General features: G+C 42.0%; 1 long non-coding RNA gene across 1 annotated transcript in view; it reads left to right on the top strand.

The window, feature by feature from the left end:
- Positions 1-887: 887 nt before the first annotated feature.
- LOC311011713 overlaps positions 888-17,625 on the top strand; it is a 354,053-nt gene continuing 337,315 nt past the window's right edge. The window contains exon 1 of the long non-coding RNA XR_014596935.1: positions 888-939. This is a non-coding gene — a long non-coding RNA (uncharacterized lncRNA). The remainder of the gene's footprint in view (positions 940-17,625) is intronic.

Raw genomic sequence — 17,625 nt, forward strand, 5'->3', positions numbered from 1 at the left:
TTAAATATAATACATTGAAGCAATAATACGTAATAACTTCAACTCAACTCACAAATTATAAACACAACACATACTACAATACACATGGACAATCCTTCTACAAAACAGCTCAAGAATTACAAAGCCTATTAACATACTACACTGACTCTACACAAATTTCATTTAGTAATTCATAAATAACTATCCAGCACCACACTTACCAAAGACAGACAATATTCTTTATTTACAAATACCACATGCTTGAAGTTATTTTACCAAAGACAATAATACACTAAACCATCCATCAAATTACTAACGCGGGGTTCACATCGGCCGCGGAAGCGTCGCGGTGCGTCGCGCCGACGAAAATCGCGCGCGGTCTGCTGCCCCCCTGTTCACACCAGAAGCGTATCTCTCTGCAACGGTCCACAAGCGCTTCTGCTCAGCTGTTGTTCAGAGCTATTTTTTTCATTATGGAGTAAATAACCCCATAAAATTAATACGCCATATTTCTGTAACCAAGAAGTTTGAACACTTCTTGTATTTATCCAGAGAGAGAGAGAGAGAACCGTTGTGATACACATATTTGTTCATCTACTCTTCACATTTATTAAATGTATTGTCTCTTCCTGTTTCCCAGTGCAAGTTGAGATACACAAATATGATCGCATTTGTCAATCGTGGTATTTTATTTTGAAAAGTGCTTTTATTTTGAAAATTGACCGGATTGTCTTGGTTTCTTTGTGTGATTTCCTGCCAGAATTGACGCGTTCGCTCGCGGCACGTGCAAAAAATAGAGCAGACGCCGAAACAATCGCTTCATGGCGCGGGACGGCCGCGCATATTCGCGGCGCTCCGTGTCTGGTGTGAACTACACTATCGCTTAACAAGGGCGCCGAAAGGAAGCAGGCTCCGCTACGCGTCTATTCGCGGCGCTTCCGCAGCCGGTGTGAACCAGGCGTTAATCTGAAGTCAATTGCAAGTACAATAACACATAACACTCTCACAATATTTCCTGTGTTTAAATTGCCATTTACTACAAAACATTGCAACTACTGCAATAAACTACATCCCTTTTAATATTTTAATTCACCAATTACAACAAAAAACCTCTGCCTAATTTGTGTTATATGATATAACCTATGATGTCCTACTATGGTCATAACTTCATTGATGAAGAAATGGAATAAACCACTACTTATACCCATTCTACCTAACACTTTTAAGCTGAAATATATATATATATATATATATATATATATATATATATATATATATATATATATATATATAACTAAACTCCACTACAATTCCAAAATTGTATCCAATACTTTCTTAAATATTAAAAGCCTTATCTAAACCCAATCTTTATTTCAAAACACAAAACAAACCAAACATAATTAAAGAGCACACTGTAAATTATATACAATTACAATAGATACTGACACATCACTGCAATAAATATACTTGAAAACCACACACATCTATAAATACAAAATAATTACAACACTAAACGACAAACCCATCGCCAAAATACACGGATCAACTTTGACAGATCAAAACTCCAACATGCGGACCACACTGTCATCCTCATCCACCCCCTTCTCCTCCTCACCCACCTCTTTGTCTTTCTCATCCCCCTCTGACACACATTAAAATCTTTGTATCCTCCTCTGGACCCTCGCCCATGCCTTCACACAGGGACGCCTCCATGAAGCTGCCTGCCATCAAAAGATCTTGATCGCTGATATCTGCAAAACATTAACATTAAATCAATATCACAAAATCACTTACCATCATCAGACAGGGCTAAAGTCCCCTCGGCCCCCACCTCCACCACACTCCTTGAAAGCAACATGCTCTTTAGCGCAGCAACCTCCTTCAAAGCGGAATCGCGCTCCTCCGTGACACGCACGGCAACTGCAACTGCATCCGCCGCCACCCGCTGCGCACCCAGCTTCCGACAGCGCTCATGTACTGGCGCCAGTTCTCCCTGCAGACACTTCTTCTGCTTTTGGAAAGCAACATGTCTGCGTACATGCCGCACTATAATATTACACGCCAGGTGAACAGTCTTGCAGACCCGGTGATTTACATGAGCACGGGAATACTCATCCTCGCCAGATATCGCCTGAAAATTTGAAAAAAAATAAGAAAAAAAATCAGCTGAAATACGCATCTGACACCTCACTACAAACAACAAAATAAATATACTTACACAAACCGCCATTGCTGCCTCACGAAAGGCCAAGTACTCATCTTCTTGGATGAAGGGCAACTTTCTTGGAGAATCTTCTGCCATCGTTCTTCTTCCAAACAAACAACATCATAATTACATTACTGCACAGCAACAAAACTGCACTCAATACAAAAATACATGCTTCACAAATGACAAAAATCAACACTGCAAATATACTCACTTCAGTAGTGTATCTTCACAAAATGTGAAACTGCTACACTAACAGCACCTTTTAACCACATTAACCTGTAGCTTAACCCCTCCCACATTCCCCTCACAGACACAATTGACTATCATTAAAGTACCACCGTTAAACCTCTCCAATAAAAAAGAACGACATAAAGTTACTCCATGATTTATGTTAAACATTCATTGACCCATGTCTGACTACAATATACAGAGGTTTAACATTTTTAACCCTACAAAAATAACCTTTACACACTAATTCTTGTTAACACTAAATTACATAAAAGCCATCTCACAACTAAAAACACATGTATGTACCTTATAACATTTATTCTTTATTTGTTATCCTCCATCTATCTTCTGTTCAAATCCCTCAATGCTACCCTGACACTAACAACTAAGTGTACAAAAATGCATTAACCTAAATCAAGGATTGCTAAGTATCATCACACAAAATGTACAGTTGTATGTCATGCTGTCTTACAAGCAAGATTCTAAAATAATCGCCGACCATCTGTCACAGTCTGCTCACACACCTCATCTCCCAGTACTTTTCCACTGCCTGCCACTCCCCCCTCATTAATCCAACTCTCCTCACCTGTTGCACTCAGCTGCCTCTGATCACCAATCAACCCTGTATATAAACTCTGCTAACTGTTCACTCTCTGCCAGGAGGAATATTCGGTGACGTACTTTCCGGCGGAGGAGGAGCGGAGTTTGACTCAGCGCGCGGCTTGTTGGCGAGCTTTGTTTACTGCATCCGACAGGTTTTGGGCTGCTACGGATTCCGCATCAAAACGAAACTTTGGGACTGAAACGATCAAGGCTCCCCGTGAGGGGATAGTTTTTGGATGGCTTCGGGAGGTGGCCAAGGGGGAAAGGGAAACAGAAAGAAGGATGAGGGCAATAAAAGGGACAGGTATGATGAATCAAATAGTGAGGGGGACAGTGATCAAGGCAGCCGGAAGGTTCCAAAGGTCCAGGAAGAAGGAGAATACAAGTTTCTTGTTAAGTTCAAAGATAAAAATTATAAAGCCCCTTTAAATCCCCTCAAACTGTCGGATGAAATAAAAGATAAAATGGGAGATGTACTCAATGTGAGAATGCTGAGGAATGGAAACATTCTAGTTTTCTGTAAATCACATGGTCACAAAGCAAAGGCCATGAAAGTACGTCATTTACTTAACAGGCCAATTGAGTGTTTCGTTCCTGGGGGCGGAGGGGCTAAGGGAGTAGTTTACATTAGCCCCGACATCACTGAGAGTGCCTTAATTGAAAATATAAAGGGAGCTGAGATTGAGTCTGCCCGCAGATTCAAACAAGATGGCACAGCTGTATTGCTCACCTTCAAGCAGGAAACCATGCCAGCACGAGTATTCCTAGGGTATATGAGTTTTACAGTGAGAGAGTACAGACGTCCACCATTGCGTTGTTACAAATGCCAACGTTTTGGGCATGCATCAGCTGCATGTAGAGGGGACAGGAGATGTGGAAAGTGTGGGGGGGACCATGACTTTAAGCAATGCCAGGTGGAGAAAACAAAGTGCTGCAATTGTGGTGGTAAACATATTACTTCCTTCAGAGGGTGTGAGTCCCACATAACAGCTGTGGAAGTGGAGAAAGTAAGAGCTGGGAAGGATATGTCTTATGCAGAGGCAATAAGACAAGTTAAGGGCACAGGGGAAGCTAACAGGCCAGTGGGGACCAGTGCTCACCCGTTGCCAGGAAAAGGGGGTACAATGCGGACAGACGAAAAAAAGTCACTTCTTGCGTTCATGGTAGATGTTGTATGGGCAGCAAGGAATATTACTAAAAGGTCTGATGCTATCAAAATTGTGGTGGAGGCGGCTGAAAGGTTTCTTGAGGAGGTTGAAATGGGCCCAGAGGAGTTACACACATTCATGAGGCAGAAGCTTGAGGTGCAGGAGAGAGGGAGGGAGAGAGAAGGGAGGGGCAAAGGCAGGAGTGAGAGAAATGGTAAAGAAGGGGAAATAGACATGACTGAATATGAAGATACTTAATCTGTTGATGTTTTATTTATTGCAATGGAACGCAAGGAGCCTTATCGCAAATGGCCAAGAGTTTAAAAGATATGTTGATGTTTTTAAAGGAGAGTATAAACCAGCTGTATTGTGTATCCAGGAAACTTGGCTCAAACCCTGTTTGGACTTTGTGGTGCCAGGGTATGAATGTATTAGACAGGACCGAAGTGGGATAGCAGGAGGAGGGTGTGCAACGTTTATAAGATCTGATGTGAAGTACCAGAGGGTGCAAATTAATTCTTCTCTAGAGTGCGTGGTGGTAAAGGTGTGGGAAAACAATAAGTGGGTAAATATAGTTAACTTTTATAATCCCTGCTTGCCAGTCAGCATAATAGATCTGGAGGAGATTATGGAACAGATAGGGGTACCGGTTATTTGGCTAGGTGACTTTAATGCACGTAACCCTTTGTGGGGAAGCAGGGTAAAAAATACTAATGGGAGCACAGTGGAGGATTTTATGGACAAATATGGTTTAGTATGTATGAATGATGGCAGGCCAACTAGGTTTGAAATTAAGACGGGGGCAGTTTCATGCATAGATTTAGCATTAGCATCCAGTGAATACGCAAGGGTAGGAGAATGGGACAATATGGACAGGTACCCAATGGGTAGTGATCACTTTCCAATACTGTTGAAGTTTGGGAAAACTTTGTTAACTCAGGATCAGACTGGACCAACCTTTTTTAACTATGGGAAGGCAGACTGGGAGAAGTTTTCTAGTAAGTGTGATAGTGGCCTTGACAGTGTGAATGGAGAGGGAACAATAGATGAGTGGAACAACACATTGTGTTCAATGATATTAAGTAGTGCATATGAGTGCATCCCTTTAAAGAAAAACTCTAAAACTAGAGTAAGTGTGCCATGGTGGAATAGGGCTTGTGATGAAGCAGTGAGGGATAGGAACTGTGCATATAGACTATTAAGAAGGTGCCCGACAGAGAATAATGCGATAGAGTACAAAAGGCTTAGAGCTAAGGCAAGAAGAGTAATTAAGGTTACAAAAAAAGAGTGTTGGAGAAGATATTGTGGAAAATTGGGCGTGGAAACATCAGTTGGAGAAATATGGACAGCAGTCCACCGTATGTCAGGAGTGGTAAGGAAAAGGAAAATGCCAGTATTGGATGAAAAGGGAGTTATAGCGAAGAGTGATATAGAGAAAGCCCAAATGTGTGAAAGTAAGTTTAAGGATGTACATAGGGGAGCAAACATCGGGGAGGAAGGCATTAGAAAGAGGAATGAAACGCTAAGAAAAAACGTATCTAAACTTGGGGTGAATGACGATAACACTGATTGTGTTAATTTGTACTTTTCAGTAGAAGAGTTGCGCAGAGCCAAAAAAAATGGGGGGAAAACAGCACCAGGGAAGGATGGCATAAGCTATGAGGTATTTAAAAGACTAGGTGATCCAGTGGTGGAAGAAATGTTAGCACTTATAAATAATGTTTGGAAAGAAGGAAGGCTTCCATTAGCCTGGAAACAGGCAGTGGTTGTCCCAATTTTAAAACCAGGGAAGGAAGCAGAGCATCCAGGGTCGTATAGACCTATTGCACTAACAGCAGTGATATGTAAAATAATGGAAAGAATGGTGACGGATAGATTAGTATACAAACTGGAGAAGGAGGGGTGGTTTACGCAAACTCAAAGTGGTTTTCGCAGAGGAAGAAATACCATGGATTCTGTGATCTCCCTGGATTCGGATGTAAAGAAAGCCATGGCAAGTAAAGAGGGAGTAGTTGCAGTGTTTTTGGACATTGAAAAGGCTTACGACATGTTGTGGAAGGAGGGGCTCATCATTAAGCTGTATGATGCAGGGGTTAGAGGGCGTATGCTTAACTGGATACAGGACTTTTTAAAGAACAGGGTCATCCAGGTTAGGGTGGGGGAGGCGATGTCGAATGGCACATGCATTGAGAATGGAACACCACAGGGAAGTGTAATAAGTCCAGTTTTATTTAATGTAATGGTGAATGACATTTTTAAAGACATTGGATCAGGGTTTGGTTTCGCATTGTTTGCGGACGACGGAACAGTGTGGAAAAGAGGCAGGAACATCAAACACATAACAGAGAAAATCCAGGAGGCATTAAATAAAATAATGGAATGGGGAAGCAGGTGGGGATTTAAGATTTCAACGGAAAAAACTAAATATGTTGTATTTGGCAATAAGAAAACTGAGTGTCAAGGTTTGCAAATGTATGGGCAAGCAGTAGAGAGGGTAAAAGAGTTTAAATTATTGGGAGTAGTTTGTGATGAAAGACTGACTTATAAAAAGCACGTAGACAGTATTGTGAGCAAGTGTGGAAAAGTTATAAATGTCATGCGGTCCCTATCAGGAAGTTTGTGGGGTGCTGGACAGGATACACAGATGATGATTTACAGGGCAATGGTCAGATCGAGGATAGATTATGGGTGTTTGTGTTACGGGACGGCAGCAAAAACAATTCTCAAGAAATTAGATGTAGTGCAGGCAAAGGCACTGAGAGTCGTCTGTGGGGCCTTCCGTTCCACCCCAATTGCAGCCTTACTTGTGGAAATGGGGGAGACCCCATTGGGTATCAGAAGGTCTAAGCTGGCAATGCAGTATATCTGTAAATTAAGGGGACATCAAGGGGAGAATGTGGGGGAGCTGGCTTTGGAAGGTGCATGGGAGTGGGGAGGAGCAAGAGTGAAAAGGGAATGTTTCATTTTTAAAGTCAATGAGGAAATGTGTGTTAGCTCATGAGAGAACTGCAACAGTTGGGGGAATTGTAAAGGAAAGGGTAAATAAAACGTGGGGACAGTACATACAAATATATACTGATGGGGCTCAAGACCCAAGGACTGGGAAGTCTGGGTGTGCTTTTTGCATCCCAGATTTGGATGTTGTTAAGTATAGGCGACTGTCTGAGGGGGTTTCAGTTTACACCACAGAGCTGCTTGCAATAATCTGGGCTATGCAGTGGGTGGAGGAGGTCAGGCCAGGGCCAGTTGTGATATGCTCCGACTCTGCTTCAGTACTGATGACATTGAGGGAGGGAGGGCTTGGAGCCAGGTCAGACCTCATGGTGGAGCTTCTTATCCTGATGTACAGGATTGAGCAGGTGGGAGAGTCAGTGGGGTTTGTGTGGGTCCCAGCTCATGTGGGGATAGAGGGGAATGAGCTAGCTGATGGGGCAGCAAAAAGGGCTTTAAGAAGGGAAGAAATCGATGTAAAAGTGAGGCTGGGAATAACGGAGTGTAGGTCAATCATTAAAAAGAACATCATGGCTGTGTGGCAGGAGGAGTGGGATAAGGAAAAGAAGGGGAGGCATTACTACAGCTTGCAGAATAGAGTGACAAAGAGCCAGTGTTTTTTGGGAAAGGAAAGGAGGCATACGGTCATGATGACCAGACTGAGGCTGGGGCATTGCGGACTCGCATGGGACCTACAAAAACTTGGGAAACATGAAAATGGACTATGTGGAGTGTGTAAAAAACAGCAAACAGTGAAACATATCCTGATGGAATGTACTGGACTCACTCGACAGAGGGAACATCTGTATGCAGCTGTGGAAAGCCTGGGAACAACACCGGTTACACTAAAGAGCCTTCTAAATCCCACTGAGAACCAGCCTGGGACTATAAAAGCTGTCCTGGACTTCATAACGGCCACTGGATTACTCCTATGGAAATAGGATGGACTGACTGCGTTTGAAATATGTATATATATATATATATATATATTTTAATTTTTTTTGTTTTTTTGTTTGGTGGTTTATTTATTTATATAATCTTTTGTCCTGTGGGTGGCAGCAATGTGCCGCAAAGGCATACAGCCTGCCGGAAATTAAAAGAAGAAGAAGAAGACACTCTCTGCCAGATTGCTCTCAGCTCACATGCCAGACTCTCCAGCGGGCAGCCCCCCTGAGTCGACTCTGGAGCGGAACCGGAAGCTTTGGCAGATTTGGAGGGAAAAGTTTTGGGGCGGCGTGGTTGGTGGCTTGAGAACAGTGGTTAGGAGATTTCAGATATTGTTGTTTTTGGGTTGTTTGCGGGGATCTGTTTGTAGGGATATTGCCGACGGCCTGTATAGGTCCGGGAACGGTATTCCTGCACAGATCAGCGCAGGCTCAGCTGATCGATCCGTGGATCGGGTGCTGAGGCACCGGTAAAATACTTAAATCGTATACAGTCGAGGATTGCTGAAGATCAGAGTCGGCCCATGCCCATGGGAGCGGAATGGGATGGGGGTGGGGAGGGATGGACTACAGTGAGCAAGTGTAGACACAAAAGGAAAGAGAGAGGATATAATTCCCCAGATAATGATATGGATAATAACCCACAGGCAAAAACAATGAGACCAGAGGAAAAAAGAGATGATGGGTTTAAAGTGCTAATCAAAGCGAAGGCAAATGTTGGGTTTTCTACTGCTAGTCCCCTTAAATTGACAACTGAATTGAAAAAAGAGATAGGTGATGTAATGCATGCTTCTATTCTGCAAAATGGGATAATTTCTATCATATGCAAGTCTGCACAGCAACTAGACAAGGTGCTCAAGATAATGTGATGGGTAAGGGAGTGGAAGTGTTCAAGCCGCGGTTAAGTTCAGGGGTTAAAGGAATTATATATAATGTGTCATTGGAAGTGTCTGAGCAAGAGTTGTTAACTTCTCTGAAGGGGGGCAATGTCATAGCTGCAAAGCGCATGGGAAGGGGTGAGAATGGAAGAGGAACCACACCTGTCCTTCTTACCTTTTAAGGATGATGTGCCTAAGAGAATCATGTTGGGATACATGAGCTACCCAGTGAGAGAGTATGAAAGACCTCCTCTACGATGCTTTAAGTGCCAGGGATATGGCCATGTGGCAGCTGTGTGCAGAGGAAAGCAAAGGTGTAGACGATGTAGCAAGGAGCATGACGGGAAAGATTGTAATGAACCTGTGAAATGTTGTAACTGTGGGGGTGATCATCCAGCTGCCTACAGGGGGTGCCAAAGCTATGTCAAAGCAGAAAATGTTGAAAGAATAAAGAGGGAAAACAAAATATCTTATGCAGAAGCAGCCAGAAGGGTGGCGGATAACAGTGTGGTCACTCAAAGTCGAAGTGCGGCCGTTGCAAGAGAGCTAGCAAATGACATAGCTATAAATGATGATTCCATTTTGATTAGCAAGAAAGGGCTACTGGCATTCATGGTTGAAACAATGTGGAGGGTTAACGGTGGCAAACAAAATCAGATGTGGCGTGAGAAATTGCCACTGCTGCGGAAAGACTCCTAGGGTTCAAGGGAATCAACCCAAAGGAAATATGGGAGTTGACCTCCTCTCAGAACAGTACAGATCAAATATCAAATAGAAGTCAACAACTAGGCTTAACTGATGACGAAGAAGAAATGGGAAGTACATATGGGGACTATAATGGTGATTAGTATCATCTGCATTATGTTTTACTTAATGCAATGGAATGCTAGGAGTCGAATTGCAAATGGACAAGAATTTAAACATATGTTAGATGGGCTTGAAAGAAAACCAGAAATAATTTTGCATTGAGGAAACTTTCATTAGAAATGGAAGTCAATATAGAAGAATAGAAATTAATACAGTATTAGAATGTGTCATCATAGAAGTATGGACTGACAGAGGGAAAATCACCATTGTTAACTTGTATAACCCCTGCATTAATTTAGAGGATAATAATTTTCAGGAAATTGTGGACCAGATTAGCGTACCAGTGTTGTGGTTTGGGGATTTTAATGCTCACAATGAGCTGTGGGGAAGCAAGAAGAGAAATAGAAATGGGAAAATTGTAGAAGATTTCATTGATAAAAACCAGCTAGTTGTGTTAAATGATGGTCGTCCTACATGGTTCAGAACAAGTCGGGCAGTGTCTTCTTCAATAGATATTACAATTGCATCAGCAGAGTTGGATTGGTTAGTAGGTGGGAGACAATGGATCGGTATACCATGGGAAGTGATCATGTCCCAATCATTTGTAAATTTGGCAGATGTGTAATTGAGGAACCAGTCAATCTGTCATTGAGGCTCAATTATAAAAGGGCTAATTGGATCAAGTTTGAGGATGATGTGAATAAGGGTTTATCAATAATAGATAGTGAGAACGGGGTAGATGAGTGGAATAGTTCTTTAACCAAGGTATTATGGTCAGCTGCAGTCCAGAATATTCCTAAGAAAAAAGTTCCTGTAAGAGGAGCAATGGTTCCATGGTGGACCGAAGAATGTAACCTTGCAGTCAGAGCTAGAAATAGAGCCTATAAAAGGTTAAGAAAACATCTACTAGAGAGCTATGCTATTGAGTATAAGAGACTCAGAGCTAAGGCTAGACGTGTCATTAAGGAGGCAAAGAAACAAAGTTGGAGACATTTTTGTGGTAAATTAGGACCAGATACACCCATAAAAAAGATTTTGAGTCTTGTACATAGAATGACAGGGGTGTTTCAGCAGGCAGCAATCCCTGTCCTTCACTGTGATGGAGCTGTAGCTGTAAATAACAAAGAAAAAGCAAATATGCTAGTTAAACAATTCCATAAAGTACATAGTTCTAACAATGCAAATAGGAGGAGGCGATGTGAAGTATTAGGAAAGCAACTGGATAAACTGCAAATTAATAGTGATAATTCTGATGATATCAATCTGTTTTTCTCACTAGGAGAGCTACAAAAAGCCACTAATCGGGGGAAAGATACCTCTCCAGGTAGGGACGGATTGGGGTATCAATTATTTAAACAGTCTGGAGAACTGATGGGGGAGGAAGTGCTTGCTTATTAGGGTTATTAATTGCACTTTATGACGTTGGAATCAGAGGGAGAATGTTTAACTGGATCAAAAACTTTTTATGTAACCGGTCAATTCAAGTGAGGATTGGAAATGAACTTTCAGATGAGTTTGAGGTGGAGAATGGAACCCCTCAGGGAAGCGTGATAAGTCCGCTTCTTTTTAATATTCTGGTTAACGGCATGTTTAGTAGAGTGGGGAAAGGATTTGGTTTTTCATTATTTGCAGATGATGGGGCTATCTGGAAGCGAGGGAGGAACCTCCCCTACCTGTTTAACCAAATACAAGGTGCGTTAGAGAAAGTGACTGAGTGGGCTAATGATTGGGGTTTTAACATTTCTACAGATAAAACTAAATATATGGTGTTTGGAAATAAGAAAAGTATGCCGACACAGCAAATAAAATTGTATAATAATAATCTTGAAAAAGTCAAGTATTTTAAATTTTTAGGAATGTGGCTGGACGAAAGGATGACAGGGAAAAAACAAGTTGAAATGGTTTCGTTGAAGTGTGGGAAAATAATTAATGTCCTTAGGTGTGTGGCTGGGTCAGACTTGGGGGGCTGATAGAGAATCAATGATGATGATTTACAGAGCAATGATAAGATCAGCTATTGATGAAGGAAGTATGGTTTATGGATCAGCAGCTCTTTCAGTGATCAGTAAACTTGACATCGTCCAGGCAAAAGCCTAAGAGTGTGCTGTGGAGCATTCAGTACAACTCCAATATCAGCATTACTGATAGAAATGGGGGAGATGCCGTTAGAAATCAGGAGACATAAACTTGGTTTGAGATATTTAATGAAGCTGTGGCTTCATGGTTGGTTCCAGATCCCATTGTTGACCTAAAGCTTTTGAATAAAGGCAAATCAAGGACGTCAGAGGTCGTAGTAAAGGAGGTAACAGTCTGGCAGCAACTAAAATGGGGAAACCACCTACAAATTTATACAAATGGATCAAAAGATCATGAGAGTGGGAAAGTGGCAGTTGGTATTAGCATACCTGAAATCGGATATAAAAAAGGATACAGAATATTAAATCATATGTCAGTCTTCACAGCAGAAATGGTGGCAGTTCTGTTGGCAGTAAGATGGGTTGAGGACAATCAACAGGGAGATTCAACAGCAACCTTAACTACAATAAAAGAAGCGAAATCCAAGTCCAATCCAAGACCTGATTTAGTTGTAGAAATTTTACAATCTTTGTTTAGAATCCACAAGGCAGGGTATGAGGTGGGGTTTCTTTGGGTTCCGGCACATATGGGTGTGAAAGAGAATGAGATGGCAAAGAAGGCGGTGAAGGAAGAAAGTGTGCAGATTCAGTTGCAATATGGGGCACCAGAGTATAGTGAAATAATAAACAGGTCTTTAAAAGAAAAGTGGCAAAAGTCTTGGGAGAAGGAAAGGAAAGGAAGGGAATATTTTTCAGTGCAGGAAAGAGTAAGTAAAGACAAATGCACTTACAGGTGCAGTAGGAAAGACTCTGTAGTAATCTCAAGATTGAGACTTTGACACTGTGGGCTGAGGAGTGGGTTGGCTCTGATTGGTAAGCATCCTGATGGCAAATGTGAGTGTGGAGATAGTGAGACAGTGAAACATGTACTTTTCCAGTGCAAAATATACTCCAGTCAGAGAAGGACTCTCTTCAGGAAACTTGGAGCAGATGGGGAAACTGTTTTTAGTATGCAAACGCTTCTAAATCTCAATTCTTGGGTTAAAACAAAGAAATTGGTGGATTATCTTCACAAAACAGGATTGTACAAAAGGATTTGATGTAGTTCTTAATAACAAACTGTAGGGGCAGCAATACACCAAAGCTGCGTCTAGTCTGCCTAACTAAAGAAGAAGAAGAAGACTCTCCAGCGTTTACCGGACTGCCTACACACATTGGACCCTGCCTGCCCCTGACCAACCCATCTTGTCGTCTGTCTGGAGATCACCTCAGCCTTCTGTCCCCTACCACCGCCTTCGTCCTGCCCTTCCTGGTTTCCGTCTGCCTCGCTCCTGAGCTGTTTGGTGAATCCCTGCATCGGCTCCTCGACTCCCTGCCTGGCTTTGACTCTCCTTTTGCCTGTCCCTCTTTGACAAATAAAAGTCATTACCAACTGAACCTGCCTGACTCTGCTGCAATTGGGTCCAACCCTATACCCGTCACACCATCATGTTAAAATGCATGAGGGAAAAACAACTGCCAGCGTAGCAAATACTTGAACAAAAATGTATGACACAGACCATTCTTGATACATCCTTGTACATTAATTGTCAACATAAATCAGCACTACTTTACAATCCAATTTCCCAAAAATATAATCCTTAAAAAAAAAAAAAAACTCAAACCTACAACAACTTTGGCTCACAACAACAAAAAAACAAGTCTGCAAGACAATAGACATGCTGGAGCCAAAACTTAACACTAAATTACACCTCAGTCAGTCAGACCACTCTAATTGTTTCCCCAAAAACAACCTGCCGACACACAATATACCTGAATATCAACTCATAAACCTCACGAACTACATTTGAACTACACAACTATAACCATTGCAAAGAACTTTTGCCCACTGAATAGACAGTACTCCACACACAAACGCCACCCATTCCAACCCAAAAGCAATCACTTGACCTTAAACAACTTTTCAACAAAAGACCAGGGGTCCGTTTCCCAAAGCAGGTTTAGTGAAAACCTTGAGTTAGTTAACCCTGAGATGAGGGAAACTCTGGTTTTTCGGTTTCACAAAGCCAGTTCAGCATAAATCTGAGTCAGTTACCCGGGTAACATACTCCGTGAACCTAACCTGCTCGCTAGCAGGTTTGCTTCAACAAACCGTGAGTTTCTCCCTACATGTCTCCGCCTTTTTCCGGAATCTGAACCTACTCTGAAAAAATGTGCCGTCCTTTCATCGTCAACCTAATCGATACGGAAATAAAAGTGATTCTAGCAGCTTTGCGTCGGGAGAGAATTTTGATTACCTTTCCTTCCAATCACATTAGATATTATCTAAACAATATTCTCCGACATTTTCAACATTTCATATCGCGGACATAATCCGCAACCAGATTCTTTGCGGGGCTAGCGTTTTTGCGAACGGGAGATTTATGAAATGTTTAGGTACATTTCTGTGTCGAAATACCTGCTTATATTTACTGTTTAATATGTGAAATATGATTAAAATCATGCCTTAGTCAACATATTTGCGCAATATTCTTATGCTTAATTTTCAACTGACACCACTTTCTTTCTGTGCCTGGGGGGATTACACCCAATGAAAATGATAATTCATTCAGTGCACTACTTTGTGAACTACGGGAGTTGAACACTTGTCGCCTGCACTGTGGGCGGCGTTGCTAACCATTACACCACAGTGTCGCTCTGCAAGGACAAAAATAAAGAGTTATTACCTTTAGATCAATAGACTGTTTCATTCAGTTATACACATTAGATCGGGCAGTAATTGTCTGCCACGCCAACTGTCGCTACTTTGCTGCAGTTACGTTGCTCCGCTTTCTCAGGGTGAGCTTGTTTTCTACATAAACACTCAGTAATATCTAATAACGCTCTCCCGGTTGCCATGGTGAATCGTAGTATAGGAGCTCCATTGATGATGGCTTTAAAGAGTCGGCAGGTACGCGCGTAACTCAGAGTTTACATACTCAGAGTTGCCCATCTCAGAGTTGGTCAACTCAGAGTTTAGGATTAGAGGGTAGTGGGGCCCAGCCATCCCAAAGGGATGGCAGGGCCCAAGCATGCTCCTTCCAGCAACCCCAGTGTGGGCCGAGCCCGTCTCTCCATGGGGGGGTAGGGGGTGGGGGAAGGTAAGTATGGAGTTGAAATAAATAAGGCGAGGGTTAGAAGAAAATATAATATAATAGGGCAAAAGAGATTAGGGTTAGGGGAAAGCACCAGGAGAGGGTTAGGGTCAAAGGTCACAGGGGTTGAGATTAGGGTAGGGTCACAGGTTAGGGTTAGGGTCAAAGGTGACAGTAGTTAGGGTTAGGGGTCACAGGGGTTGGGATTAGGGTCAAAGGTCACAGTGGTTGGGGTTGGGGTTGTTAGGAGTAAATGTCACAGGTTAAGGTTAGGAACAGGTGGGTAGGGGTAAAAACAAAGAGAAAGGAAACCCAATGTAAGTACAGAGAGAGACAGGATCAGGGACGGAAATACATCCTCTCGTTTAATCCATGTGGAAAAGTGGTGCCTAATTTGTGAATCCAGTCTCTCTCTGCCCTTCTCCTCTGTGCCACAGACCAGTGTGGGTTGCACTCCAGGACAGAGGCCTGAACTGCCTCCCAGCCATGGGAAACAAAGTGCTGGACTACATGCCGGTAAGTATTTTTCTGTCTAATAATGTTGTGTTTATGGCATGTAAACCTGGTCTGAATGGTAAGTCCAGTTTCCCCTATGTACCTAATGTCACACTGTTTACATGATATTAAGTAAACACAGTTTTTAGTGTGGATATTAGCCAATATAGGCATCTTATAAACAGTCTGAGATTGTGGATCCTGTACCCACTGAAGCTGTTTAAAAAAACTTTTCTGTGGGATAGACTTTGAGCCAGGATTGGATTTGACCTTTGACCTTATAAGGTAATCTTTGAGGTTTTTATTTTTTCTGAAGGCAGCAATAATACGAATGTCAACTTCAGGCCGATTGGAATGTATAATATGATTAAAATTGTTTTTAATATGTCTAATTAATTTAACTGTAGATGGAGAATAGGTCACGACGCAGGGTAAGGCAGAGGCAGCCAGGATGGGCTTGGACTGCAGAAATGTTTTCAGAACACTCCTAAGGAAGGTCCTGGAGTACCCACTAGTGGACAAAGCAGAGAACAGGATCTTGGTGGCCTGCTTGAAGTCAGACACCTGGGTGCATATTCTATGAAATCTGAGCAATTGAGACTTAATTAAACCGGCAAATGTGTGTTTTGGGTGGAAGCTGCTCTTGTGGAGGAGAGCGTGTGTGTCAGTGTCTTTAAAATAAACTTTGATATCCAAATGGTCGTGTTGTGCAAAATTTGGGGCCTTTGAATGTGGTTGTGTCTAAGAAATTAATGGTGTTGGGATGTGTTGTGGCTTTAAGCTTAATAGATGGGTTGTGGGTGTTTAAGATGTTAAAAAATGTATCAAATTCAGATTGGGTGTATGTCCATATGCCCCAGATGTCGTCCAAATATCTGTGATAATAGAGGGGTTTCTGAGCACACAGCTGCAGAGCAGCTGTTTCCCACTCCGCCATGAAGATATCTGCGTAGGCAGGAGCGAATTTCTTGCCCATGGCCGTGCCCTTTATCTGCAAGAAATATTTGTTATCAAATTCAAAGTCATTTCTAGTCAAATTAATTTCTAATAATTCAAGCAGGTCATTATCAGGTCTTTTAATGTCCCTGTATAATTGAAAACTATTTTTAATAGCTTGGATGCCTTCTTTTGTGTCAATATTGGTGTATAGGCTATCCACATCTATAGTAAATAATATGGCATTAGGAGGTATATATAGATATTTAATTTTATTAATAAAGTCATAGGTATCCTTAATGTAACTAATATGTTTTTTTGCTAATGGGTTAAGATAATAATCGATAAACTCAGCAGAACGATAGGTCTCGCTTCCGCAGTCAGACACTATAGGGCGGCCTGGGGGGATCTTATAGGGTTTGCTCCAATCAGCCGGATTTTTATGAATTTTGGGTAATAAATAGAATCTTCTGGGCCTGGGTTCTGAATCTCCAATTAAGTAATTTAGCTGTTTTGTATTAATATATTTCCTTTCATATAATCTGTGAAAAATTTGGGTAATTTGGGTTAATGTTTCCATGTAAATTGGTTTATGCAGTTCAGAATAATATTCCTTATTTTGTAACTGTCTAAACCCCTCCCACAGGTACTGTTGTAGGTCCAAAACGATGACTACGCTGCCTTTATCTGCTGGCTTTATCACAATGTTTTTATTATTCATAAGCTCCTTGAGAGCTGAACCAATGATAATTCATTCAGTGCGCTACTTTGTGAACTACGGGAGTTGCAGGGTTGCTAACCATTACACCACAGTGTCGCTCTGCAAGGCCAAAAATAAAGAGTTATTACCTTTAGATCAATAGACTGTTTCATTCAGTTATACACATTAGATCGGGCAGTAATTGTCTGCCACGCCAACTGTCGCTACTTTGCTGCAGTTACGTTGCTCCGCTTTCTCAGGGTGAGCTTGTTTTCTACATAAACACTCAGTAATATCTAATAACGCTCTCCCGGTTGCCATGGTGAATCGTAGTATAGGAGCTCCATTGATGATGGCTTTAAAGAGTCGGCAGGTACGCGCGTAACTCAGAGTTTACATACTCAGAGTTGCCCATCTCAGAGTTGGTCAACTCAGAGTTTAGGGTTAGGTTCAGAGTTTGTTGAACCTGCTTTGTGAAACGGGCCCCAGACACACCCT

This window comes from Eutrigla gurnardus (assembly GCF_963514095.1).
Source record: "Eutrigla gurnardus genome assembly, chromosome: 4".
Classification (NCBI taxonomy): domain Eukaryota; kingdom Metazoa; phylum Chordata; class Actinopteri; order Perciformes; family Triglidae; genus Eutrigla; species Eutrigla gurnardus.